The sequence below is a fragment of the Nycticebus coucang genome, chromosome 4, assembly GCF_027406575.1.
Source record: "Nycticebus coucang isolate mNycCou1 chromosome 4, mNycCou1.pri, whole genome shotgun sequence".
Lineage (NCBI taxonomy): Eukaryota > Metazoa > Chordata > Mammalia > Primates > Lorisidae > Nycticebus > Nycticebus coucang.
In genome coordinates this window covers 125247463-125273439 of record NC_069783.1, presented here as the reverse complement: position 1 = coordinate 125273439, position 25977 = coordinate 125247463, and the positions used below count along the sequence as shown (strand labels likewise).

Below are 25977 nucleotides of genomic sequence, written 5' to 3'. Positions count from 1 at the left end.
GCTCCAGCCCCACCTCTACTGGTGTCTATGTGGCAATTACCCCATTTCACAGATGAGAGAAACTGAGGCATAGAGAGGCACTTCCTCCTCTTCTTCAAGCTCCCTCTCTACAAGAAAAAAAAACAAACCTGGGCCACATTCATTGATTCAGAGAATTAATTCAACAAACTTTTATTCCAGGCCCATGCTAGGGATAAAGCAGTGCCCTCGAAGAGCCTTCGGACTGGTGGGAACCCTGACAAATAAGTGGGCCATTATAACACACACTGGGCACAAACTACAAAGGGAGAAATGGTCCAGCTTGGAAGGAGGTAGTCAGGGAAGGCGCCTCAGAGGAGGTAGCACCCTGGCTGAAATCCAAAAGAAGAGCAAGAACCAACAACGTGGAGGAAGGGCATTCCAGCTGGAGGAGACAGCCCATGGGAAGGCCTGCAGATGAGAGAGGCATGTGGAAGGATGTGCAGGTATTTCAGCAAGGTTGGTGTGGAGAGGGGCAAACAGGAACAGTCAGGAAAGAGGTGCCCTCTGCCCCCATCCCCTCAGGGCATCTTGGACCCCTGGCTGGATCCAGTGTTCAGGGGCTGGCCTGCCTGGTGCTTCTGTCGACCATGGCAAATTCATCTTGACATTGTCTCCAATCACATAATGCAGAGCTATTGGACTCGACTAAGAGCAAAGGCACAAGGGTCTGACCTCAGGGAGGCGGGTCTATGGGGGAGGAGGCATAAGTGACAGCCCAGGCAGAACATCTTATGGGGCGCTTACTAGCCTGGAGGGACATGAGAGGCACCTGAAAGACTCTAACCTCTCTGCCTACAGAGTCAGCTGTGTGCAAGTGTGTTGCTGCCTGAAATCCCAATATTGGCACAGAATTTCAGAGATTCTGGGACCTTTCAAGATCTAGACTCTGCATTGTCAGCCCTAGTTGTACACGGGAATTATGTGGGGTCTTTGAAAAATGCCAGCCCACCTGGAAGAGTATGATCGGTAGGGCTGGGCTTTGGGCCCTGCTCTCTACCCGATAGCAAAGGAAACTGAGGTCCAGAGAGGAGAAGAAACTTTCCCTAAAGATCACACACATTTAATTAGTGTGTGTGATCTTAAAATACATAACTGAACATATAAACACAGGCTGGTACAGGGTACAATAAATCGAGGTCAGGGGTTCTGGCCTTTGGGACCCAGTTCTGTCATGGTGTGACTTTGGGCAAATCACATGGCCTTCCCCTGCTGCAAGATGTGGACAATTATTGTATATACCTTACAGGATTTCGGTGGGGGTAAAAGGAGACAGAAATAGGTGATATAAACAGCACTGAGCATGTGCTCAGCACAGAGTAGGTGTCAAGTCTTGGTGACCCACAGTGGAAAACTCCCAAACTTTGCAAAAGCTGTGGTGGCCCACTGCCTTCTTCCCTCTTCCCCATTCTCTCCCTTTCTTCACAGAGTTTGGCTGTTGGTGTCTCTGGCCCTGTCCTTGGCTTAAGTTCCAGTTTCCCCGCTGGTCCACACCCTCAATCCATATAGTGAGTTGCCCTGGCAACAATCCTTGATGTCAACGTTCTGGGGGCTGGCCCAGAGTTGGAAGCACCTGGCAGCTGGATCATGTTTCCAGGTAAATCCCCACCCTCACCTTCAAGCTGGGAAGGGAAGGAGGGAGAACAGGGATGGGGGTGGGGGCCACTGCAGAGAAATAGAGCAGAGCACAGAGGCCTCGAGCTGCTGGGAACCACTTGTGCTGCAGCTGCTCAGAGGCCTAAAACAGGGCCAGCTCCTGCCCTAGACAAGGCAGCGGGTGGCCTACTTGGGCTGGCCCTGGAGGTGCCCTGCAGGAACCTCTCCCAGCCGGTGGGTTAGCTCCTGAAAGTAGGCTAGGGCTGGACTATAATCAGCCCATCCACCTGGATACCCTAGGGTCTCCAAAGGCCTGAAATCTGGATGATTACAGCTGGCATTTGGTGAGCACTTACTGTGTGTTGACTCCTTTTCACACAATGATTCATTTCACCCTCACAACAACCCTGGAAGATAAGAATTATGATACCCTCCCTTTCACAGACAAGAAACTGAGGCATAGAGCCACAAAAGTAAATGGCCAATGGGCGGCGCCTGTGGCTCACTCGGTAAGGCGCCGGCCCCATATACCGAGGGTGGCGGGTTCAAACCCAGCCCCGGCTGAACTGCAAACCAAAAAATAGCTGGGCGTTGTGGCAGGCGTGTGTAGTCCCAGCTACTCGGGAGGCTGAGGCAAGAGAATCGCTTCAGCCCAGGAGTTGGAGGTTGCTGTGAGCTGTGTGATGCCATGGCACTCTACCGAGGGCGATAAAGTGAGACTCTGTCTCTACAAAAAAAAAAAAAAAAAGTAAATGGCCAAGATGAACAGCCAGCAAGGGCTGGACTGGAATACTATTCTGGTTTCTGGGACTCCAGGTAGCACACACGGAACAACCTTAGAGGTGTCGGGGATCTGGCTACTGCTTTGTATTTCTGTAGGGATATTGAAGTTTATATTGGAAACTGGCTTTCCAACTTGCTGTGTGATAGACACATAGCAACCAAGGAAACTGTCCCGCTTGGGACTAAATTTCCCTATTTGTAAATGGGACTGTTAACTGGGCCACCCATAGGCTATGAATCTATGAAATTTCTTAGAAAATAAGAGACAAGTAAGTACTTCTTAGTAAGTAAAAGGCAAGCTTCAGTACAGTTTGATAGATGCATATTTGGCCCCCAGATTGATATGATAGTGTGCCTCAGTTTTCTCATCTATTAAGTAGGGGGAGAATGATGGTGCCTGCCTCTCCTGGATGTAGTGTACATCCATGAGACGTAGCTTGCAAAGTGTCGGGTATATAGTTAGTGCCCCATGGATCTCAGCTGTGATGCTGAACACCTATCATTATCCAAAATATGCCTTGGGACAAAATATTCAGGACAGATCTCTTAACCTCAGTTTCTCCTGTAAGTTGGGAGTATAATATTAGTATCTACCATACTTATCAGTTTTTCATCTGTAAAAGAGGCGTGGTAATAATACCTATCTCACACTGTTGCTGTGAAAATTAGGTAAAGTATTATGCTGGGTGTCAGCTACTGATATTATTTTTGTTATTACTATTAACAAGTTACTCATAGGGTTGTTCCAAAGATAAAATTAAACAATGCAGATAATGCACTAAGTACAGTGCCTTGCCCCAAATATATGCCCGCTCAGTAAGTGAGACTAGTTTTTCCACATCTGGTTCCTCAACAAAAGGACTACAAGTACCAGCAGGCTCTGCGCTCCCAGTCAGGGCCCCTCCGCCCGGTGTCGGGGCGCAGCATGCCGGGAGCTGCAGTCCTCACGACGCAGGTCCTGCCTAGTCCCAGCTTGGGGGGAGGAGGTTTGGAGAGCCGCCCTACCGTCCTTTGAATTTTGCCGCGAAAACCGCGCGTGGCAGCCCCCGGCCCCGCCCCCCGCAGGACGCGACGCCGCGTCACCCTGGTAACCTCCTCTCGGCCGCCGCTGATTGGGCTGGGCGGCAGGGGGCGGGCGGGGGATGAGACGCAGCTGCTGCTGCGGGCGCTAACGCTTGTCAGTCGAGTCGGAGCAGAGCAGCGGACAGGACGACTGGGCTGGTGACTTTGCCGAGAGGTTGCGCACGCCGGCCGGGGGAGGCGGACAGCCGGGCCCGCCGCCTGAGGGGCGCGGCGCGCGACACCCGGGCCTGAGGTTAGGTTAGGCGTCGGCGCGCGTCAGGCGGCACAAGGCTGCGGCCCCTGGAGCCACCTCGCGTCGCTCGGGGCTATGGGCGCGTGAGAGCCCAGCGCGCGCGGCCCCTGCTGCAGCTCGGGAGCTCGCACGCCCTCTACACTGTCCCCCGAGCCGTCCCCGCCTTCGCCCTGCGCCACTGAGACCTGCTATTTCTCGGCGCTGAGGCCCCCGAGACTGCAACCGAGGTTCCGCCGCCCACCGCCGCCGCCGCCACAGCCGCTCGCCGGTTTCCCCTCCCCCCACACCCGTGGCTTGGAGCTGGAGGAGGGGCCGGTGCATTCTCACCACTGCTCTTTGCAACCTGCGGGGGACAGTGCATGCCCGGAGAGGAGCTGGGGCGGCTGCAGGTGTGTGCAACCCCCAGCGGAGACGATCCCCCCCCCACCTCCGGGTGAACCCGGGGGCTGAAGCCGCAGGCGGGCGAGTGAACGAGAGGAAGCAACAAAGACAAGCTGCAGCTGGGGCTGGCGAGAGGGGCCACGGCCGCTGGGCTCCCAGAACAAGCGGAGAGGGCGCCCAGGGAGCGGCGCCGGCTGAGCTGCAGCCGTGATCCAGGCCCCGAGGGAAGGCGCAGCGCCGCCCGCCGGACGCGGCAAGCACAGACCCTGGAGAGGATGAGTCGCCTGAGCGCCGGTATGGCCTCAGTTCTGGACGGGCGCAACCCCCGCTAAGCAGAGGAATCCCCACCCCGACTTCTGACGGCGCTGGCTGCCATCCGGATACCTCTGACCGACGTTGCTTCTTCCCACTCAGAGAGAGGCCTTGGCCCCCTGGGGGGGCTTCCTAAGGCAGCCTCTGCCATTTTTGCATGGCTGCGACCCACCGAGTGGAGCGTCGTGGACGCTGAGACCTGGTGCCCTTGGACTGCTTGTCTGATCCCGTGAGTTGCACGGGGCGGAGGGTTTAGGCTGTAAATGGGGGCATTCCCTGGCGTCCGAGCAGTCCAGGTTGGATATAAAGGGGGTCTAGGCTGTTGGAGGTCCTAAAGCAGCGGTACCCTTGTCTGCCCCTTTCCCTCCCACAAACAACTTCGTACTGGCCAGCTGGCCTGGGTGGAGGTTGGGGGCCCGTTCTGGGGATTCCGCGGGGCCTTGGGCGGGGCGGATGCCAGAGAGTAAAGGTCACTGCACCGTAAAGCTAATAGACAAAGGTAGAAGCTCCATCATCCGAAAATTGCTGGGGAACTCTAGCGTCTGCCAGGGGGTGAGGGCACTCAGGATCTCTGGGGCCACAGCGTTGAGGGTCTCCCCAGCAGCCCCAGAGATCTTAAAGGATTGAGAGGGGGATGTGAGGTCCTGGCCACGCGTTTCAAGATTGGCCCTCCTTCAGGGTCCCTCATCCCAACCGTGTTCCCACAAATAACTCCAAGAGATGGTGGCATCCCCAGTGGGGGTCGTGGTGTGACGTCACTGCCCAGCCTCTGATGTCACCGGGGTTGCCTTGGCGACGTGACTTGTCTTGACCCAAGACCAGAGGGGGCGGGATCACAGTGAGCAGGGGCAGGGCTGGATGCCTTTAGGTAGTGGAAGAGTGAAAGCTGACTCCCCCCACCCCCGCTGTAGCCCTTTGACCTAAATCCTCGGTGCCTCATGAAACGGGGGAGGGAGGCAGTGCCAGCTGTCCCTGCTGGTGCCCCTCCCCCCGGGACAGGTGTTCAGAGCTTTGCCCACGTATCCTGGCAGTGCCTGGGGGCTCAGGCCTCCCAGAAAGAGTTTCTGCTTCCAAAGGGATGCTAAAAAGGAGAACTTCTTGAACCCCACCATATACTCAGCCAGCAGTCAGCCTGAAGTTCCAAGGGTGCATAGAGAGATGTGCACTTCCAGCCTTCAAACAGGCTACTTCTGCTCAGGAAAATGTGCCCTACCCTTAGCCAGGGAAAGTGCAGACTCCAGGGGATCCCCTGCTGGTCAACCCCAAGGTGAGGGGCCTTGGCCAAGCGAAACTCCTGACTGCCCCCTTCTTTTTTTGATGTTTAAGATGACTTTGACAAGCACAGGGTGATGCACATTGGGCAAGACAGGTCCGTCAGTGCCAAGGTCTGAATAAAGTGTGTTTCTGCCAGGGGCCAGCTTTGATGGGCATCAGCCACTAGGCCTCCCTCTCCCACACCCCCCAGCACTGGCCCTATTCCCTGCAAAGGCCGAGAGAACCCCCCGCCAGCCAGCATTGTGCTGCTAGCTCTGTGATTCTTCTTCTAAGTCCCTTCCAACAATTACTACCAGTGTCGGATATGGGTGAAACTGCTGTGATCACATTTCTAGAGAAAAGGTTCGAATCTGTGTCATTGCTTCAGTATCATTGAATGAGAGCAGGGGAGTGTGTGTTGGGTCATTAGGAGACATCAGGCCTCAGTGAATGTAGCATTTTTTGTTCTCCTGCCATGCTTTCTAGCTAGATTAACTGGTCAGTAAATGTCAGCAGAGCTGGTTTTGGGGGCTTGGCAGGGAGATGATATTTCCAGCTGAAATGGTGTCGTTAAATACACAGGCTTCTGAGGACAGAGGAGCAACAGCAGATTGGGGAAGATCTGGGAGAGGTGGGCAGAAGGGCTGTTTGCTCTGCCTCTCGAAGCTTCCCAGTTTAGAAACAAACTCAAGAGTGCGCGCCAGAGATTCACAAACATAGGCAGTTGGAGGCCCTCCGTGGAGTATTTACACTTCCTCAGCCAAGGCAGAGGGAAAGGCTGTCAGAATTGGGCAATTCCTTCTGTTCCTTTCTCTCAGCTCCCTGGGCTTGGCACTCAGCATGCCAGACGATGAGCAGGAGGGAGTGCCAGCTTTCCTGGCGTCTCCCTATGTGCCAGGCACTTCACATACTCTCTTACTCCCTGGAGAGGCACATGTGCCATAGCCCATGTTATAGGTCAAGAGATTAAGACTCACACAGAGGAAGTAATGGGCTCCAGAATCCCTGGGCCTCACCACCCCTTCCCATGGGTAGAGGGGAGACATCCCTACTTGTTAGTCAGGGTTGGGCTGTCAGCTATGGAGTGTGGCCCAACAGATTCTTTGCCCAGACCAAAATGAGAATCCTTGTTTCTCATTGCCAAAAGAACAGAGTAGCAACTTCTGCCCTGACCTTGTGGTCAGCCTGTTCCCCTCAATCCCCAGGACCCCCTTCTCTAGCACTGAGGCAGGGAAGATGTGGCATGAAACCCACCTGCCAGGAAGGGCCACCCAGCCTCTTTGTCATCTGCCCCTCTGGGCTTGCTTAGATGGCAGAGGGTGGTGAGGCCATCTCCCCCCACCTTCCTGGCAGCCTAGGGACCTTCCTAAGATGTAGGTGGCAGGGGCAACTTTGCTAGATGTGCTCCTGACCCAGCCAAAGGGTTGGGAAGGGCCCTGAGGAGGGGTGCCATGTGAATCATCATGAAAAGGCAGAGGAATAAGGGGCGTTCTGGCTGGTGCCACTGGCCCTGGAGCTGGCCAGTGATGTCTGTGGGCCCTTGTGCCAGGATATGTTTAATGGGGGAAGAGACAGCCATTTCCTAGAGCCTCAGGTGGATGGGGAGGGTTTAAACAGGGGAGAGGCTTCAGTGAGGGTTCCCTGGACATCTGGACATCCCTTCCTATGCCATGTGGGAAGCCTTCTCAGGTCTCAAGGCAGTCTCCTCTCTCAAGGTTGGCGCCCCTCCTACCCTCTAACCCCAGTAATCCTTCTCACTTGTCTAATTCCATGTAAGCTCATCCATCCCCTATCCCTTCTGAGCCTGGACCAGACCCGGTTAGAGCTGGTTAGAGCCTGGTTAGAGGCAGAGCTGGCTGCTTAACACCCTGGTGAGAAACTTGAGGCTCCCCAGGGATGACAGTGGCTTGAGGTTAAGAGCCAGGATCTGGAGTGGGTTGGCCCTGGGTCCTACTCCCAACCTTACTGCTTGCAAGTTATGTGACCTTGAGTGAGTACGTTACCATCTCTAAGTCTCTATTTTTCATCTGATAATAGCACTGACTTCCTAGGGTCTGGTGAGAATTCAGTGAGGGCCTAGCACAGCCATTGGCGTATAGTAAGCACTCAGTCCTAGGGTCTGGTGAGAATTCAGTGAGGGCCTAGCACAGCCATTGGCATATAGTAAGCACTCAGTAAATGCACATTCTCATGGCTACTATTAGCTTCATACTCAGAACAGAGCCTTGAAGAGCTTTTCCAGTCTCTTGGAGCCAAGGATGGAAGGAACCTAGTTAGTTGCAGGGCAGGTGCCTGGATCTTTCCGCTGCCCCTGCCAGGGACATCTCTGTCCACTGGCGCCCTCCCCCCACCCCACCTGCATGACAAGCACATGTGGCTCCCATCTGAGCTCCAGCGGTGGAGCTGGGATTCGGCCAGGGGGCCCCTTCCTGATCTTCCTGCTGCCCCCTCTGCCTTTCCCATTCCTCACAAACCGGAGGAAGCCAGCGAAGCAGCTCATATTCATGAACCGTAATTCAATCAGGCGGCGATTCCTCTGGGCTTGGGGCGGGGGTGAGAACGAGGAGGCGCTCACAAAAGGGCCGCTTTATTACCTCCTGCGGGCCAGGAATTGCAGCTCTCCCCCAGCAGCGGTTGGAGCCGCCTTTATTGTGTTAACCCATTTGCGTGTCAAGAGCTATTGTGCGCTTTCTCTGCCTGTGCGGTGCGGGCCACAGGAGGAGGGCTGTGCTGCCGGCCGGTCACCTCCACGGGCACCGCCTGCTGCCCTGATTGGTTGCTAAGTGATTTGCATCCAAGGTAATCACTTTTATCTCAGAAGGATGTCTACTATAATTATAAGCTACTGACATCTTTTGAAATCTGCCTAATGACTATTTTAGTCTGCATGGGCTGGGGGTGGGGAGGGAGATTCTGGGGAGGAGGTGGAGGCTGGGAAGGGAGAGAGATTCCTTCCACCTGGACCACCCATCCCTTAATTGAGAAATATCTGAGTGCCTACTGGGTGCTTCAAACAAAAGACAGGGTCCCTGTGATGGGGAGCTTGCATTCCTGTGGGTGGGGTTAGTACCACTGCACAGATGGGGAAATGGAGGCCCTGAGAAGGAGAGCCACATAGCCAAACTCATGTGCTGTAATGGTAATCATACCTGGTTAGAGGTCACCAGCCTGGAACCTTCTAGAGTTTATGTCATAACCCTAAGAAATGCAGGTGCTGATAATTACCTTCATTTTGTTGGAGAGGAAACAGGAGGTACCTGGCTGCCCAAGGTCACAAAGCCAGGGAGTGTCGAAGTATGAGATTTGTTGGTCAGAGGTAAGAAGGTTCCATTGGGTAACATGAGGCATCAGACTGGAGGAGGGCAACCTACCAGTCACTGTCCTGGTGGCAAAGGAAGCAGACAGCCCACAGCCTTGCTAGGGGGTAAGATGAGTCTGCAACTAACTTGAATTCTGTACAGAGCTGGAGCAGGGGAGAGAAGAGACAGAGAAGGGGAAAAATCACAGTTGGTTGTGGAGGGCATCCAGATAGAGAGGAAGTTTTGCTCTGGGCCCTGAAGACTGAGTGGATCTGTCCAGCGTGAAGTGAATGAGGGGGTCATTGTCAAAAGGAATTTGAGAACCCAAAGGGTATGACCAGGAAGGACAGGGGGAGCTTATAAAAGGGCAGAGGTAAAAGGGAGATCAACTAGGATGGTGTTGGCAGGGGCTTTGAGTGCCAAGCTAAGGCCCTGATGGGGTCCAGAGGAAGCGTGAAGCTGATGAAGGTGTCTTGGGATGGGAAAAGATGTGATTTGGGAACCTTAGAGGCTAGCAGGGAGCTTGGGAGTCACAAACTGGGGTAGAACTTCAGCTTCTGTACTCTTACAGGCTGTGTGTCCTCAAACAAGTTGCTTTATCTCTCTGGGCATCGGTTTCTTTATTTGGTCAAGAGAGTAATTGCTGTTTATTCAGGGGCTTGAGTGGAATGAGCTTGAGTGTGCAGGGTGCTTGGGGGAGCTCTGAGGATAGTCTTGGCTGAGCCCCTCAGAGCTGAGTGATTTGGGGTCAGGCACAGTCCCCAGCCAGCCCCCCTGGCCCCACAGCAAGTCAGTGTCCCAGCTATAGCAGCTGTTTGGGGCCCTGGAAGCCCCTGCTATTGTGCAGAGGGCACCGGGGACAAAGGCCTGGGAGGTCAGGGGGTGAGGGTGAGACTGGCTGTGAACAGGCTTCAGGGGACAGGGACTTAATGATGCAGAACTTAATGACCCGGAGTCTGTGGGGAGGGGGCCTCCTTAGAGGAGGAGGAGGAGGGAGATCCAGCTACAAGCACTCTGCTCCAGGACTCACTGCTAGAGCAAGGGTGGCGCAGAGTTCAGGTCTGAGCTTGGCATGAGGGGCGGGTAGGCAAAGGTGAGGTGGCAGGGCCTCGGCTTGTATGCAATCCCCAGGCCTGAATTTGAGGTTTGGCTCTGCTCCTTAGCGTCTGCATGACCTCAGTCTCCTCATCTGTGATGGGCCAAGGGACCACCTTAGAGGGCAGCTGCAAGGCTTGGCAGTTAGCGATAGCAAACAGGCAGTAAACAGGAACTGCTATTTTTGCTCTTTATTCATCTATTCATTCAGAGAAATTCACTGCTCTGTGCCAGGCTCCCTGCCAGCTGCTGGGGACACAAAGATGTGTCTTAAGGGTGATGTATACCAAGGGAGAGGCCACAGACATACCATCACAGTGCAGTGGGTTAATCACTACCATAGAGAAATTCACAATGTGCAGGTGCTATGCCATGAGCAGGGGGACACAGCAGTGAACAAGCTGGGTGGGCCCTACCCTTCTCTGCCTCTTGTCTTTTAGAGGAAACTAGAGCTAGAAATTCTTAGTTATGGTTAGGGTATCTGGGGAGGGCTCCCTGGAGGAAGCGGCACTTGTAATTGCTGGGTTCTTTTTTTAAGACTTCTTTTAAACACTTTTGCCTTTTACGAGAATCACAGGGTACTGTTGGTATCTGCTGTGTGCCAGACTTAGCTTCCTACTTCAGTATTTAATTCTTGCATTTAATCACTCTATGAAGAGTGTTTTTAATCTCTGTTGTGTCAATCAAGGAATGAGGCTCAGCAAGGTGAAGCAATAGCCCAGGGCCATGTGGCAGGTCACGAGAATATCCTTCATTATCTGCACAAGCTTTGGCCTCTTCCTCTACCTGTGCCGGTACTGGGTGTGGGAGGATACTTAGGCAGGGGCCTAAAAGGAACCTGTTCTGGGCCAGCTGTTTTCTGAGCTGCATGACTTTGAGCAGGTCACCCCCCACAACTCCGACCCCTCCTAACCCAGACTCAGCCACGTCCTTCATAAATGTCAAGGATGGCAAATCTGTGGCAGGCCTCGTTGCCTTATACCGCTGTGTCCTTGGCAGACATTGCCAATCAATTGCTGCCCTCTTCCCCTGCTGAGCTTTTCTTTTGACCTTGGGTTCTTTCCAGGGTTCTGGGCAGGCAGTGCCAATCAATCAGCAGGGCCTAGGAGCTGAAACTGGTTGCCTGCCTTGATGAGCTCAGGGGTGCCTCTGGCGTGGCTCTGTATGGTTCAAAGGACCAGGGTGCCAGAACAAGAGATTTGGGAGAATCTGGGTGGTTCTTCAGCCACAAGAGCCTTTTAGGTGTGGAAGTATGTTACCTTCCTCCAACTCACACAGAGACTCATGTTCATCCTGCAGATTCCAAATTACAGTCTGGATGATAATAAGAGTTAGCATTTATTGAGCTCTTCCTGAGAGCTAAGTCCTTCGCGGGCCTGCTCTCATTCAGCATTCTGCAGAGCACTTGGAGCATGCTTCTCAGCACCTCAAGGAGGAATTCTTGGCCCATTTTAGAGATAAGGAAACTGAGGCTCAGCCTGGGCAAGCAGAGTAGGATTATGCACTTGCTGAGTGGCTGCTGAACTGGCATGCAAACCCAAGTCTGAAAATTCATAGCCTGGGGTAGGGCTGGGGGTGGCAGGCAGGCAGGACAGCCTTTCTGGAAAAGGTGCCATTTATTCTGAGGCCTTAAAGGCTGGTGAACTTCTGACAAGCAGATCTGAGAATGACTTTCTGGGCAAAGGGTATAGTATGAGAGGTAGCCCAGAGGCAGGCAGGCTGGAGTGTTTAGATTGAGGCATCAGCATGTGGAGAGAGAGAGGGGACTGTAGAAGGACCAGGGCTGGCCTTAGCATTTGGACTTTATCTTCCCACAATGAAACTTATAGCAGATAAGTACATATTAAACACCTTTATAAGCAGAAAGAGGGACGGAGGGAGGTGGGTGGGGCCTTGGTGTGTGTCACACTTTATGGGGGCAAGACATGATTGCAAGAGGGACTTTACCTAACAATTGCAATCAGTGTAACCTGGCTTATTGTACCCTCAATGAATCCCCAACAATAAAAAAAAAAATAAGAAGAAAAAAAAAACACCTTTATGAACCCAGGCTGAGGGTGCTTGGGGCTACCTCTGGTCTACTGGAAGCTTTAGCTTAGAACAGACTAGTGCACAAGAGTAGGCATCCAAGAAATGTTTGTTGAATGAATAAATGAGTGAATCCTCCTGGGACTTAAACCCTGCTGACCTCCCCAGGGACCCAGCTACATGGAGGAGAGAGGCCAGAGTCCCTCTCCCCAGAGAAAGTTGAACTCCAGACCTGGCAGTGAGGGGCAGGGGAGGGGGCCAGGCAGTTACCTGGGGTAAGAGCTTCCCTCCCAGCACTTCCTCATCCTGTTGCCTGTCCCCAGGAGTCCTCCTATACCTTCCTGCTGGGCTGTCTGTGCCTTGCCAGCCATGCCTGGCGGGCAGTGTTGGCCCAGTGCTTGGGGGGATGAAAGATGAAGGTTCGTGACCATTTTTTAACTCAATAAAGGGAGAGACAAGCTGCAGGCTGCAGGCCGGAGATATAATTAGTTCGCAGCAGTGGCGCTTTCTTGATTTAGCTTCTGAGAGAACAAGACAAGGATGTTATACCCAATTAGCAGTAACATCCAGTCGGAGCCTCAATAGGTGAGATAACAAGCTATTTTTATGACTTTTCTTTCCCAGCTTGGAGGGGGTGGGGGTAAGGGGGTATCAAGGCCTTATTTCTTTTCATCAGGGAACAATTATTAGCAATATCAGGATTTCCCAAAGCCAAATGATGCATTTGTTAACCCAAACAAGCAAGTGTCCTGGGGCAGCAGCTGCGGTGGCAAGCTAGCACTTTTGAGCCCAGGGGTAGTGGGGGTGGGGGGGTGGCCCTCCATTCTGGAAGCCCTCTGAAAAGACTCCTAAATGCAGAGAGCCCATTGGTTTGGCAGGGGGAGCTCAGGCCCTTGAGATATTCTTAGTGCCTACCTTGATTTCCCTACCCGCTTCCAAAGGAATATAAGGAGGCTGGGCCACTTTGTCTGGGGATGAGAAAGAAGCCAGTTTTGGCCCTTGGCATCCCTTCCTGGCATCACTGTAGATCCCTTCTGCCAAGTAGGCCAGAGGTTCTATCTTGAACCTGCATATTGGACCCCCGTTACGACTCTTACTACCTAACCACCCTCCTGCCTATCCTGGGTCCTCTCTGGCAGGGACCAAGTGGTGATTAGCTCCATTCTTTCTACCCTCATTACCCCCACAGCCGGGACACCCAGCACTGGCCAAGTCTCTGCTGAGCAGGGAAACCCTGCCAAACCCCACCCCAGCTGCCTGGCTTTGCTCCGACTCCTGGCGAAGGTTGGGGGACGCCTAGAGAGGGAGCTGGCATGGCGGCTGCAACACCCCATCAGCTCAGGCCCTAAGCCCAGCACAAACTTCAGGGCCTCCACCCATCCTGCCAAATCCCGCCCCGCCCTACCCTGTCCCACATCCTGTCTCCCTGTCAGTGTGGAGCCCCACACTTGTGGTTTAGACAACTGACAAATCCAGCCATGCAAAGTGGGAGTTTAATTGCAAACAGTTTTTATGGATCATGGGACCATCTGTGCCACCATATGCAAAAGGGAAAAAAATCTTCCCCCCCCTTTTTTTTGTTTTTCTCTCCACCCCCTCGCCCCCCGCCCCAACCGAATTCTAAAAGAAATAATTGCCAAGGCTTTTCTGGCAGGAGCCAAGCACAGAGTTGGGACGCATTCTGGGGGCTTCCTGCAGGGTGGGCCTGCCAAAGCCAGAGGCCAGGTAGAGTGAGGGTGAGAGGACCTCATGGGGCCCACCTAGAAGTTGGGCCTGGTTGCTGGAGGATGCTACAGCCTCAACAAAGTGCTGGCAGTTCCTGAACCCATTGGATTCTCTTGCACCTATAGGCCCTTGCGTGCACTGCACCATGGTTAAAGTACCTTGCCTCTGCTTTTCCCAGCCACCTGGCTGATGCTGTTTGCATGGCCTCTGAATCAGGCCTTGGCATGGACTAGGCACTGCACAGTATGTTCATGGGAGTATGTGAGTGAGCAGGGTTGTGGGGCACCAAGGACAAGGCATGTCCTAACTCATTTCTACCCAAGAAATGGAACCCCAGGAGGATAGGGCTGCCCAAGGCTCACAGATGATGCCTTTCTTGCCCTGGTGCCCAGCCTGGCTCTGCAGATGAGCCCCACCCAAGATTGGAAAGGCCACTGAGGCCAGTGGTCAGCTCTCCAGTCCTCAGAGGGCCTTCTTCCCAGGGCCAGAGTAGGCTGGTCTTGTTGGGGGCTTCTGAGTTACTTACCTGTGGCAACCTGCTAGGGTTTGAGTCCCATGCTGCCTCATCCCAGCTGGGTATCTTCAGACTGTCATTTCTCCTTCTGTGTGCCTCAGTTTCTTCCTCTTTTAAATGGGGATGAAAAGTCAGTGGGATACTGCATGTGAAGTGTGTCTGTGTGTCTGTCCTCTTTCTCCTGCTGTGAGGTTGGGAGCCTCCTAAGAGAGCATCTTTGCTTGAGTGTCTTTGCTTTGTTCATTGATATCTTCCCAAGATCCTAACCGGGATATTTAATGTCTACTGAATGAATGAATACATGAGGGAGGTATTTGTAAGATTCTCCAGGGAGGGAATGGGACACAGACTTGGCTTGCCAAGAATTTAGGGTTTTTATTCTTTCTCATTGAAGTCTAGAAACCACCCTGCAATCTAGGGTGCCTGTGAACTCCATTGAACTCCATTCTGCAGGTGAGAGAAACTGAGGCTCAGACAGATTAAGGGGCTCTCCCCAGGTTGTGCAGCTGAAAAGAGGCCAGAGCCGGTCCTGGAACCCTGGTCTGAGTGGCTCCAGCTGAACAAGTCCCTGCCCTTCATGTTCTAAGTGAGGAGGGTGAGGCCCAGAGCTGGGAAGGAACTTGACCAAGGACACACAGCAAGAAAAGAGCAGCCAGCATTTGTGGACATCTTCCTACCCCCATGGCCAGATGAGGAAACTGAGGCTTCCTAGCCTCAGAGCCAGGATAGCCCAGTCCTGCTCTTCTGCTCCTCTCTCTCACTCCTGGGTCTGTGCCTGTGGGTTTCCTCATCAGCTTTACAAATTGGCAGTTGGGATGTGCCAGCAGCCAGGCCTCAAATGGAGGTTCTGGTGCCTGAGGCCTGGCCCTTGGCGCAGCCCTGCCATAGCAGGAGAGTATGGGACTTGGGACCATCCCCGGGACACAGGTGATCCCAGCCCAGGCACTAGACAGCCTATTCCCCACCGGGTAGTGATCACCAGCTCCCTTTGTAATCATTAAAACTATTAGAAGGAAACGTTCGCTTGAAGCAAATGTCAGGCGAGGAGTTGTGCTTTGTAAACGCTCACAATTAATGCCAATCAGGCCCAGAAAAAAGCCGGCCCGGAATCCTGTCTGTTTCGTCTCATTTGTCAGCTGGTGCCGCTCCATGTTGCACATTTTCATACAATTGCTATAAACATAAAAGGGAAACTCCACAGTGTTCCCGGGCACCCGGATGGTGTGCACCAGCTTAATTACTTAGTATTCTGCTGTTCACTTGGCTGCCCTGAGCGGGTGGGAGGGAGAAAGGGGGACTTTGTGTGGCAGGGCAAGCGTTCCTGGGGGTCGGGCTGCTGGCCCGGGCCTCCTGCCCTGTCGTTCATAAGATATACAGCCCACAGAGCTGAAGACCTTTGAGAAAGAGGGGGGAAAAAATGCTAAAAACTGTTCACAAAATCTTCAAGTAGAAAAGAGGGGTTCAGCATCCACCAGACTTGGTTTTGAATCCCTATTGCATCTCCTAAAATGATTCTCAGGGTTTACTGCCCGCCTCCTGCAAGCCAAGCACTGGGCCTCAGTTTCCTCCTCCTTTGAGTGGGGGTAATAGCCCAGTGGTCAGGATTTCAAGCTTGCTGGGTTCTGGGGACATCATGCTGTTTTTATCTCATTTGTTTTTTTGCACACAGCCTTTGAGGGTGAATTGCCTCTCTTCTCTTATCAACAGGGAGAGTATGAGGCTTGAGTCCTAAGTGAGTCTAAAAGGGTGGGGATGGGAAATAGACCCAGGTTGCTGGGGCTGCACAGCCTGTAACCATTGTGCCATCCTGCTGCACTCCCTCAGGATAACTGCAGGGTTGAAAGGAGATGGTGTACCTGCAAGTCCTCAAATACCGTAGATGTTTAACAAACAGTAACTGCTGTTTTCCCTGCTCCTAGAGATGGGCCAAGGGCATTATGGGCTGAGACCTAGCCTGGGGGATCAGCATCCACAGACTGGAAACCTTACTGGGTAGAGAGTAGGCATGGCGTGGTCTAGAGGGGAGTGCCACCCCATCAGGGGCCTGGTCCTAGCAGGCTTCCAAGGCAGGACTGAGGAGAGGAATGCTGAACATGCTTGGTCCTGTTCCTGCCTGCCCACCCTTCACAGCTTCTTATCTGGCTCTGAGGTGATGGGTGCTGACTATGTACCAGGCTCCAAGTCACCTCCCTGAACCTTCTGACATTCCTGGAAGGTGGGCATGTTATTGTCATAGTCCCTCTTGACAATATGGTTCCCCTTGACAAATGAGGAAACGGAGGTTGGAACTAACCTGAGGTTACACAGCTAGGAGTAGGGAAGCTGGAAGCAGATTGGTACCCAGGTTCATCACTCCGAAATCTTCCTAGCGCCTCTCATAGTGACCTGGGCATGAATGAGGCCCTGCCACATATCACACACCCCTCCCAGGACCCTTTTGAGTTCCTGAGCTCTCTGTTGGCAGGGTCTTCTGAGGGCAGGCTGACTTGGCACAGACACGCTGGGCTTTGTGTAGGCTTGGGCCAGGCCGGGCAGCCAGAAGAGTGGGGAGAGGGAGGTGTGGCCTGGCTGGCCGGGGACAAATGCTTAAAGCTGGAATAGAGGCCCCTTTGTATGACTGTCAGTGGGGGAGGAGGTTCTGCCAGCTGCCACCCCGTGTGACCAGGGAGGCCCAAGCCCTCCAGTGAGGGTTGCCCGATAACCCCAGGGAACAGGCCAGGGAACCTGTCATCATTTCCCCTGCCTCCTCCTCTTGTTTCCTGGTGGCCTCTAGCTGTTAGAGGAACCATGGGCAACCATTAACCTGGTTTGCTGTGGGCCTAATATGTGGCAGACCCTGCACTCACCCTGCAGGAAGTAGTCCCTTATTACCAATGAAGACACTGAGGCTGAGAAAGGACAAGTGACTCTCCATGACCATGCAGCCAGTAATGGGGCAGGAATTTTTCCAACCTCGAAGCCTTTTCTCTCCATGGAGTTGCTCTTTGCACTACACCCTTGGGGCCCAGGATTGCGATTCAAGGTGCCTGTTCCCTGGGATGGACTGGAGGGAGAGCACAGAGAGGTGCTAGGGGCCAGGCTTCCAGGTCTGCTCTGTCACTAAAGCCCTAGGTAGAGGAAGGCCATCAGGAAGGCAGCTGGTGGTCTCTATCCCTGAGTGGGCACTGAGCATCCATCCCATCCCATCCTTCCATCTGGCCAACCTCCAAGCTAGAGGCTGCAACCTTGGTGGAAGTCAAGCACAGGACCCGGTTGAGGGCTGCTCTTCTCATTAAACCATCTCTGAGCCTCAGTCTGCATAGTTGAAAATGGGAATGAACTAGAACCCACCTCCAGAGGCATTGGGGAGTGCTGTCGTGCTGGGACTCAGTAGTGCTGAGCTCAGTGTCTGCACAAACACAGAGCACGCAAAAGTGCTGGGTTTCCCAGCATTCCTTCTGCCTTCTGGGAGAGGTAAAAGGACAAGCTGAGGCAGTAGGGGGTGGCAGGGATTCTCAGAAACATAAATATGTTCAGAGATTGTCTCATTAGATCCCTGCTACAGCCCCATTTCACAGGCAAGCAGTCCAAGGATTAGATAGCTAAAGTGATTTATCAAGAGTCCCAGGGTCCCAAGAAGACCAGGAACACAGGGAGGGTGATTTCCAGGGACAGGCAGCTGTCCACTATAGACACTAAGTCCCCTTTGTGAGCCTGGCCCTGTGGGAGACCCAAAACCACACACAGGAATCCCCCAAAGGCCACTTGGCTTCCCACAGCATAATCCAGCAACCTGGGGTGAGCTTCCATCTGCCAGGCCATTCCTTCCTCTGTGCCTTTGTTTAGGCTGTGGCTTCTACCAGGTGTGCTTTAACCATCCCCTTTTCATGCACACAGGTGCCTTCTCTGCAGGGCTAAGAGTCTTATACCCTGCTCATCTCCAGAGCTCCCCCCAAGCCCTTTCTACCTCTCTCCCACCTCTTGGAGTATGGTGTGGTGCATGGTAGGTGTTTAGTGATGTCTGAACCAGAGTCACAGGCTCAGCCCTCAAAGACCCAGTTCCCAGGGTGAAATAGGCACAAACAGGTCAATGACAAGGCTGCATGTGCAAGGATGAAGTCACATCCAGATGCTGCAGAGCAGAGAGCTCCTGTTGCAACTCAAACACTTACCAAGCCCCTACTGTTCTCCTGAAAACTCCATCTCCTTTGAATCCTCCAAAGGCCAGGCAGTGGGTTACAGAGCCTCATATTGGCCAAGGTCAAATGGCTGCCAAGGACACTTTGAACTGCCTAACTCCAGAGCCCACACCCTTCTCCAGGTAGAAAACTCAGGTGCCTGTGGAAGTCAGGCAGGTAACTTGAGGAGCAGAGCAGCTGCCAGCTGGCCTTGGGGATGGGCTCAGTGGTTCCAGAGAGCTGTCAGGTTTGGGCTTTTTTTTTTTATTTTTTACCTCAAGAGAAAGCAGACAATAAGAATTTTAGGTGGAATTCTATCTAGTATGTTTTTTTTTTTCCTTTTGAACATTGGCAACCATGTCACAGATTTTTTTAACACAGAAAACAGGGCAAAGAAAAGCTGTTTGTGGGCAGGATTTGCACCCTGCAGTCATGTAGTGCCATCTGGGTGAGGGAAATGTTGGGGGCCCAGCACGCCTCAACCATCTCCAGCCAGCAAGAGCCCTTAGAACCCAGTGGCTTCTCTTGAAACCCTCAAGACACTTACAGCCACTGCCTTCACTTCCAGAGGCAGGAGGCAGGCCCAGGCCCCACGAGGGCACCACCCAAATAGCTATAATCAGCAGCCTCGCCAAGACTTCAAACTCACCCAATTATCCTGCGAGGGAAAAAAAACACAAAATGAAAACAAATTAACATGTTTGCATAGAAGCTGCTGCAGCAACACACACAGACGCGCACACGCATGCACATGCTGGCACGTGCCCTGGCAAGCCTAGGAGACACCGCTGCTACCCCCCACCCCCGGCCTGGCACCCACCTGGGCCAAAAGGTGGGAGCAGGCCCAGTGGTCATGATTGTCCCCAAACATGACTGGGTACTACCTCAGTCTACCAGCTTTCAGTTTTTAATTTTTTTGTTGTTTTAATGTAATAAATACATAAAAATCCACCTCACTGGTCTGTGGGGTAGGTATATTATCAGCTGCTTTCTATAGATGGGGAAGCTGAAGCATGAAGAGATTAGGTGACTTGTCCAAGGCTGCACAGGTGGCACACAGAGGAGCTGGCTGGGGCTTGAACCCAGACGGGCTGTCTGTGCTGTAACCACCACACCTTTTCCTTGGCTCCCTCTTGTCTGGATGATGTGCCAAGGCCTCATCCGGGCTTTTGAGGCCTCTCCTGACCCCTCCCTCACCTACACCATGCAGCCGGCCTGCCCCTGCCCAACTCTCCTCCCAGTGGCTGTGGGTACTTAGTTAACAATCAGGGAGCTAGATGTAGCTCAAATGCCTGCTCCACCAGTCCCTTACCAGATGGCTTTAGGCAAGGGGCTTCCCCTCCCTGCACCTCAGTTTGTCCTCTTGCAAGATTGAGATAATAGTCCCTACCCCAAGAAGGTTAGGATGATTCAGTGGGCAAGTGACTGACCAAAAAGTACTATCTGTGGCATCTGCCCATGGGGTATTCCTCCACCCCCACACCAGATCATCTAGCTCCAGGAGGCCTGGCTTGTCAGGCTCACTGAAGCCCTGGTGGTACCCTTGCCTTTGGGGCACTCAGATGTTTCCTTTTCCAGAAAGCTGCCTGCTGGCCTGTGAAGGACCCCTCCACTCTGTTCTCCCTGAAACCCCATCTGGGGTTGGGGTTGCGGTTGCCAGGCACGTGTCTTAGTCACTTCTGCTGTGCCTGCCGCTCCTCTGGGTCCCTGCGGCCCTGTACTCCGCAGGTGCTCAAGCAGGGTTTGGTGAGTGCACTCGTTGCAGCCACCTCCACTCAACTGTAACCCAGGTGAGTCCAGGGCTTTGTCCCTGAGAGTTAGAGGATAAACTGCTGGAAGGAGTTGGTTAGATCCTGGAGCTCAGGGGCACCAGCCTCTTCCCCTTGACTGCTGTGTGATGAAGGACAAATCCTTTCACCTCTCTAAGCCCCATGCTGTTGTGTCATAATGGTGAGAGCTGAGGGTGGGCAGTTCAAAGATGGTATATGCAATAGATGCCTCATCCAGCTTAGTTCTCAGGCTGACAAGGAAGGCATGATTTCTAATTCCATTTTTCAGATAGAGAAACTGAGGCTTCAAGGGACTTACTCAAGATGGTCTTGCTAGTGAGTGGCTGAGCTGGGGTGCCAACTGAGTTCTGGGTTTGTGCTTTAGTCAGGGTGTTGTTTTGCCCTGTTGGGGCCAAAGTGGGTCTGGAGATTGAGGACTGGCAGAATGCCATCGTGGCGGTGGTGGTGGCGGTGACACAAAGAGTAACTTGCCTGACCACAGGGTGGCCCCCTTGGTCTATAGTCATGCCAACCTCTCAGGACCGTGGCCAGGAAGATGACCCTATTCCCATCCCAAAAACAGCCAGTCCTGTGAGACACTTGGAAACCCCAGTACTTGCTCAGCATGGCCATGCCATGGCCTCTAGAGTCTGGTAGACTTGGTGGCCTTAGACAAGTCCTTTTCCTCTCTGAGCCTTGGCTGCCCTGGGAGAATGGGAGGAGTGAGGATAGCCACACCTCAGGGCAGACTTAAGGCTCCATGTGAGCTGTGGTGTGACACCCAGCACAGAGCTGCTGTTCCTTTGACCCCCTGCCCAGACCTCCTCCAGAAGCTTCCCAGGCCTTGAGCCTCCACCCTGCAGGCTAGGAGGGGGGCATGCATTGCCTATGCACGTTGAGGAGCACCCTGGTCTCTAAGGCACGGATGTCTGAGATCTGCAGAGGGGTTTCTCAGGTTGAGGTGATATGTTGCAGTGAAACAAAGTGGGGAGAGACCCCAAGGGCCAGGGCAAATGACCAGAGGAATATGTGAGCCCTGGGCCATTTAGGTTAGGAAGCAGTGGGCAATAAAGGCTCCAATCCATCCCTCTGTGCAACTGTGGGATTTATTAAGCATCTGTTATGTATCTGGCCTTGGGGTAGGAAGAGACAAGAGAGGGGTGTGTGGCTTGACTATGTCACTGCTCTGCACCCTGGACAACCCACACAATCCCTCTGGACCCAGACTTCCCCTACAGGGCTGTGGAGTAGGTCACAGTAAAACTGCATTTATTACTTGGTGGTTAGGAGCCCAGGTCTAGAATCACCCCACCCCTTGACCATCATGAAGTTGTGTACAACCCCCTCCTATCTGCCCTTGTGAGGTTCTGAGCACAGAGACTGGGGGCTGGTTAAGGGGCAAGAAGTAGGGAGGTTTTCACTTGAGAACAAAATACACATCTTTTAATATTTGGAAATAACAAATCCAATGAAGAAAATCAAGTTCAACCACCTTCTGACTGCCCAGAGCTGACTGGGCAGCTTTTGTCTCTTATTGGGGACATTCTGCCCAGGTGTTGGGCATTTGGGCAGCATTTGGTTTTGCCTTTCATAAATGACCTCCTTGCCAGAGCAGAGCTCAATGAGTGGGTGCATGGGGATAGTCAAGCCTAGAGTCCAGTCCCCAGGAAGGACCCACTCTGTGCTGAGCCTGTGCTCCTGGGAGCCACCTGCACACCCGCCTGCCTGCCTGCCTGCCCAGCAGCCCATTGTCTGGCATGTGGGGCGCAGAGCAGCCGTCGTTCTGCACACATCTGATCCCGTCTTTTCCACATCAGATCATTTGTAACCGTCACCAGGCAATCGGGCCCGCCGCTGATTCAATCTCGGCTTTGTGCTGTCACAGCCGTTTTTCTGCGCCGGGCTGATTTTGAAAGGAGGCCCATCTTCTGGGCCTGCTTTTCAGAAGTGGGGGAAGGGGCTAGGGGAGATCTGTGTGTGTGTGCATGCATACATGTCCCCCACACGTGTGCTTACCCGCATTCCACCACTGCCTCTCATCACCACAAGTAGAATTTGGAATGAGGTAGATAGACAAGAGCCCCAGACCCAACATCCCCATCCCCTAACACCTGTCCACCCTGAGTGCCTACTTTGTGCCCCAGCGTACAAACAGCAGAGTCTGCGGCCTGGTGGAGAACACAGGCACTAAACCATTCATCAACGACGTGATTTCAGAGCAGTAATGACAGCAAAGGCAGATCAGAGATGACGGGACAACTCAGCCAGGCAGTCAAGGCCTCTTGGAGGAGGTAGAGGGACATTGAGAATGCCCCTGTGGGGGGGAGTGTTGGAGACAGTGTAGCAGTGCCCTGCCCACAGGTGGCATTGAACACTCACAGTGAGGCAAATCTAAACTGAAATCTCCTAATAGGTGCACAATCCATTATGGGTTTCAGAGACTCAGTATGAAAATGAGAACATAAAATTTCTCATTAGTAGTTTCTGAATATTGATTACATATTGAAGGGATAATGATAATATTTTGGATCTGTTGGATGAAATAAAATAAATGATTAAGACTTAAAATTTCTGGCCTGGATGCGGTGGCTCACATTTGTAATCCTAGCACTCTAGGAGGCTGAGGCAAGTGGATTGTTTGAGCTAATAAGTTCGAGACCAACCTGAGCCAGAGCGAGACTTCGTCCCTACAAATAGCCGGGCATTGTGGCAGGTGCCTGTAGTCCCAGCTACTTGGGAGGCTGAGACAAGAGAATCGCTCAAGCCCAAAAGTTTGAGGTTGCTGTGAGCTGTGATGCCATGGCACTCTGCTAGGTGCAACTAAGTGAGAAGCTCTGTCTAAAGAAAAAAAAAAAGGCTTAATTTCCTCCATGGCTGCTGGAAATTTTCAATTACATATGGGTCTCATATTATTACATATTTCTATTGGACAGGACTAGTATAGAATATTTAGGTAGAGACACAAATGTAAGTGAAAAGGCCGTGGGGTAGGATGAGGGTTGTTGTTGGCCAATTAGAGGAACAAAAAGAAAGCCAGTGTGGCTGACTAGGGTTAGCAGGGATCAGGGACAGTGCAAGTAGGGAATGAGGACAGGGTTCATGCAGGGCTTCCTAGGATGCTGTTAGAAATATCTCGAAGCCAGGAGAGGGTTTTTGAGTGGGGAGAGAAGCATGGACTAGAGGATGGCATGGGGGCATGGAAGCAATACATGCACGGACAGAGCAGGGCTCTGCTGTCGAAGATTCATTGCCAAGACTTCGGCTAGACTTGGCACACTGCTTCCTATCCTCCTGGATTTCAAAGCCTCTGGGGTTTCCTATCTCTGCCCCGCCTCCTCTCCAGCACCTGTTCCCTGTCATGTCAGTGAATTTACAATGAGCAGCAACCTCCTGTATGCAGGTGGTCAGAAGAGGGCGAAATCTCTTTTGAAAAGTTCTTTTCCCTTTTCAAAAGGCCAGGCTCGGTGCCTGTAGCTCAGGCGGCTAAGGCGCCAGCCACATACACCACAGAGCTGGCAGGCTTGAATCCAGCCCAGGCCTGCCAAACAATGACAACTAAAACCAAAAAATAGCTGGGTGTTGTGGCATGCGCCTGTAGTCCCAGCTACTTGGGAGGCTGAGGCAAGAGAATGGCTTAAGCCCAAGAGTTGGAGGTTGCTGTGAGCTGTGACGCCACAGCACTCTGCCCAGGGCGACAGCTTGAGGCTCTGTCTCAAAGAAAAAGGCCAGAAGTATGATGAATGTTCATTGTAGAAAAATTAGAAATACAGAAAATCACAAGAAAAATACAACTGCCCAGAGTTAAACACAGTCATGGGCTAGGTGGTGAGCAGAGCCCCGATTTAAACCCAGTCGTTCTGAACCCAAATCATAGTGCCCTGGAGCCGGATGACATGGAGAGCACTCCTCAACCATAAGGGTGGACAGAGACACCACAGCCTGCACCCCAGCTCACAACAAAGGAGGAAAGCTAGAGACTGGCCCACACATGAGTGATGAGTGGTGTTTGGCTCTCAAAGGTTAAAAACCCCAAAAACAAAAGTCGTGAGAGCTCGTGAACTTAAGGATATGGAATTGCTGGGCCAGATGTTGGTGCTGTAGTGGGTCGGAGTGTTCTGTTCTGTTTCCTAGCTCCTGCCCTGAAGGTACCATTCATTTCTGCCCCAATCTGACCTCCAGAAGCATCTGTCATTCTTGGCATCAGGCGAAAAGTCAAGAGTAGCCCTCACCAGCCACTTTAACCCACTCCCCTCCCACCTGGGCCTTTCCATCTTCCGAATGCTCCAGGACCATTCTTGCCCAAGGACCCAGTCATCTTCTCATCTCCCCTTTGGGTCCGGATCCTCAAGACCCATCTGGCCCAGGCTCACCTCTTCCACAGAGCTTTTCTGCCTTGCTCCATCAGCCCACTGGGCTTGGATGGCCTTTCCCTCCTCTGTCCTCAGAGGTACAACAGCAGTGGTGTCTTTCCCAGTTGCAGTGCAGGTTACATGAGGTGATGTCTGTAAAGTGCTGAGCCCATGGGGAACACTAAAAGTAAAACTAGCTCTTATTATTGCTCTTACTATTAGATTTTTTTCTTCTTCCCTGTTGCCTTGTTTAACCCTGAACTGTGGGTATAGGGAGTAGGGGAATAGGTGGGAGGATGGCTGGGAATACTGAGCCCCTCACAGCTCCCTGTGAGATTTACCTTTGCCTTTTGCACACAGTGTTCCCTATTCTAGGATCTCCAGTGTCATCTTGTGACACCCCCACTTTGGTCTGCACTTATGTGTTGCTCCTCTAGAAAGATTCTGTGACCACCTCCAAAAAAACCTTAGTTGGGAGCCTCTACTGAGCTCCCCAGTACCCATTATAGCATTATAGTACCGATGCTGTTCAGTATCGATTCCCAGGTCTCCCCAAGGCCCCTTTGCTGGGAGGTGATGAAGGAGACTTGACTGCCACTTTTCATGAAAGAGCCAAGGCTGGAACTAGGAGAGGGGAGGCTCAGCCACTCCTTAAACTCTTCTCCTTGGGATCTGGCTCTTTAGGAGTTAGGAGCTGGGTAGGAAAGTCTGGGGTCCTGAACCTCTAGCCAGAGCCTCCCAAAGGCTCATGGGCAGGAAAATGAGATCCACACATCCACTTCTCAGGAACTGTTCCTCATGGGCCCCTGGCCCTGGTAGAGGGCCAGCCAGGTCTGTACGTCACTCATCATCAGGAGAGGGTGCCTTTTTGAGCCTTCATAGGAGGACCCCACACACACACACAGCACCTTCTCTGAGTCTTTCCTTGTTGTCCACAGGAAGAGAATCTACCCACCTTAGGGTACCCTCCATTACTAGCCAAGAGGGTTGGTTCTCCAGCAACCTGAAGCTACTGTGGTTCTCCACACTTGCTCCTTTCTGTCAAGTTCCCCCGTCTTGCCTGTGCAGTCCCTCACTTGGGACCTCATTCTCCTGCCTCCTTCAACTTAACTCTTTCCTGCTTATTTGTTGATTATGGTCATAAACAATACTAATCATGCCTGCCACTTAGGCTGCTATCACAATGACCCTGGTACTTTATTTGTGCAAGTTCATGGTAAGGAATTAACCCTTTCTCCAGATGAAGATACAGAGACTCAGATGGAGAGATTTGCCCAAGGCTAGAGAGTTAAGGGATAAAGCTCAGGCATCTGACTTTGAAGCCCAGGACACAATACTGTCACTCTCTTTATGAAGCAGCTGGGGTGTCCTATCTGGACACC

General features: G+C 52.7%; 1 protein-coding gene across 1 annotated transcript in view; it reads left to right on the top strand.

Annotated features, from left to right (window-relative positions):
* Nucleotides 1-3595: 3595 nt before the first annotated feature.
* FAM222A (family with sequence similarity 222 member A) overlaps nt 3596-25977 on the top strand; it is a 57233-nt gene continuing 34851 nt past the window's right edge. Inside the window, exon 1 of the mRNA XM_053589837.1 lies at nt 3596-4634. The gene's annotated coding sequence lies outside the window, so the exon portion shown is untranslated. The remainder of the gene's footprint in view (nt 4635-25977) is intronic.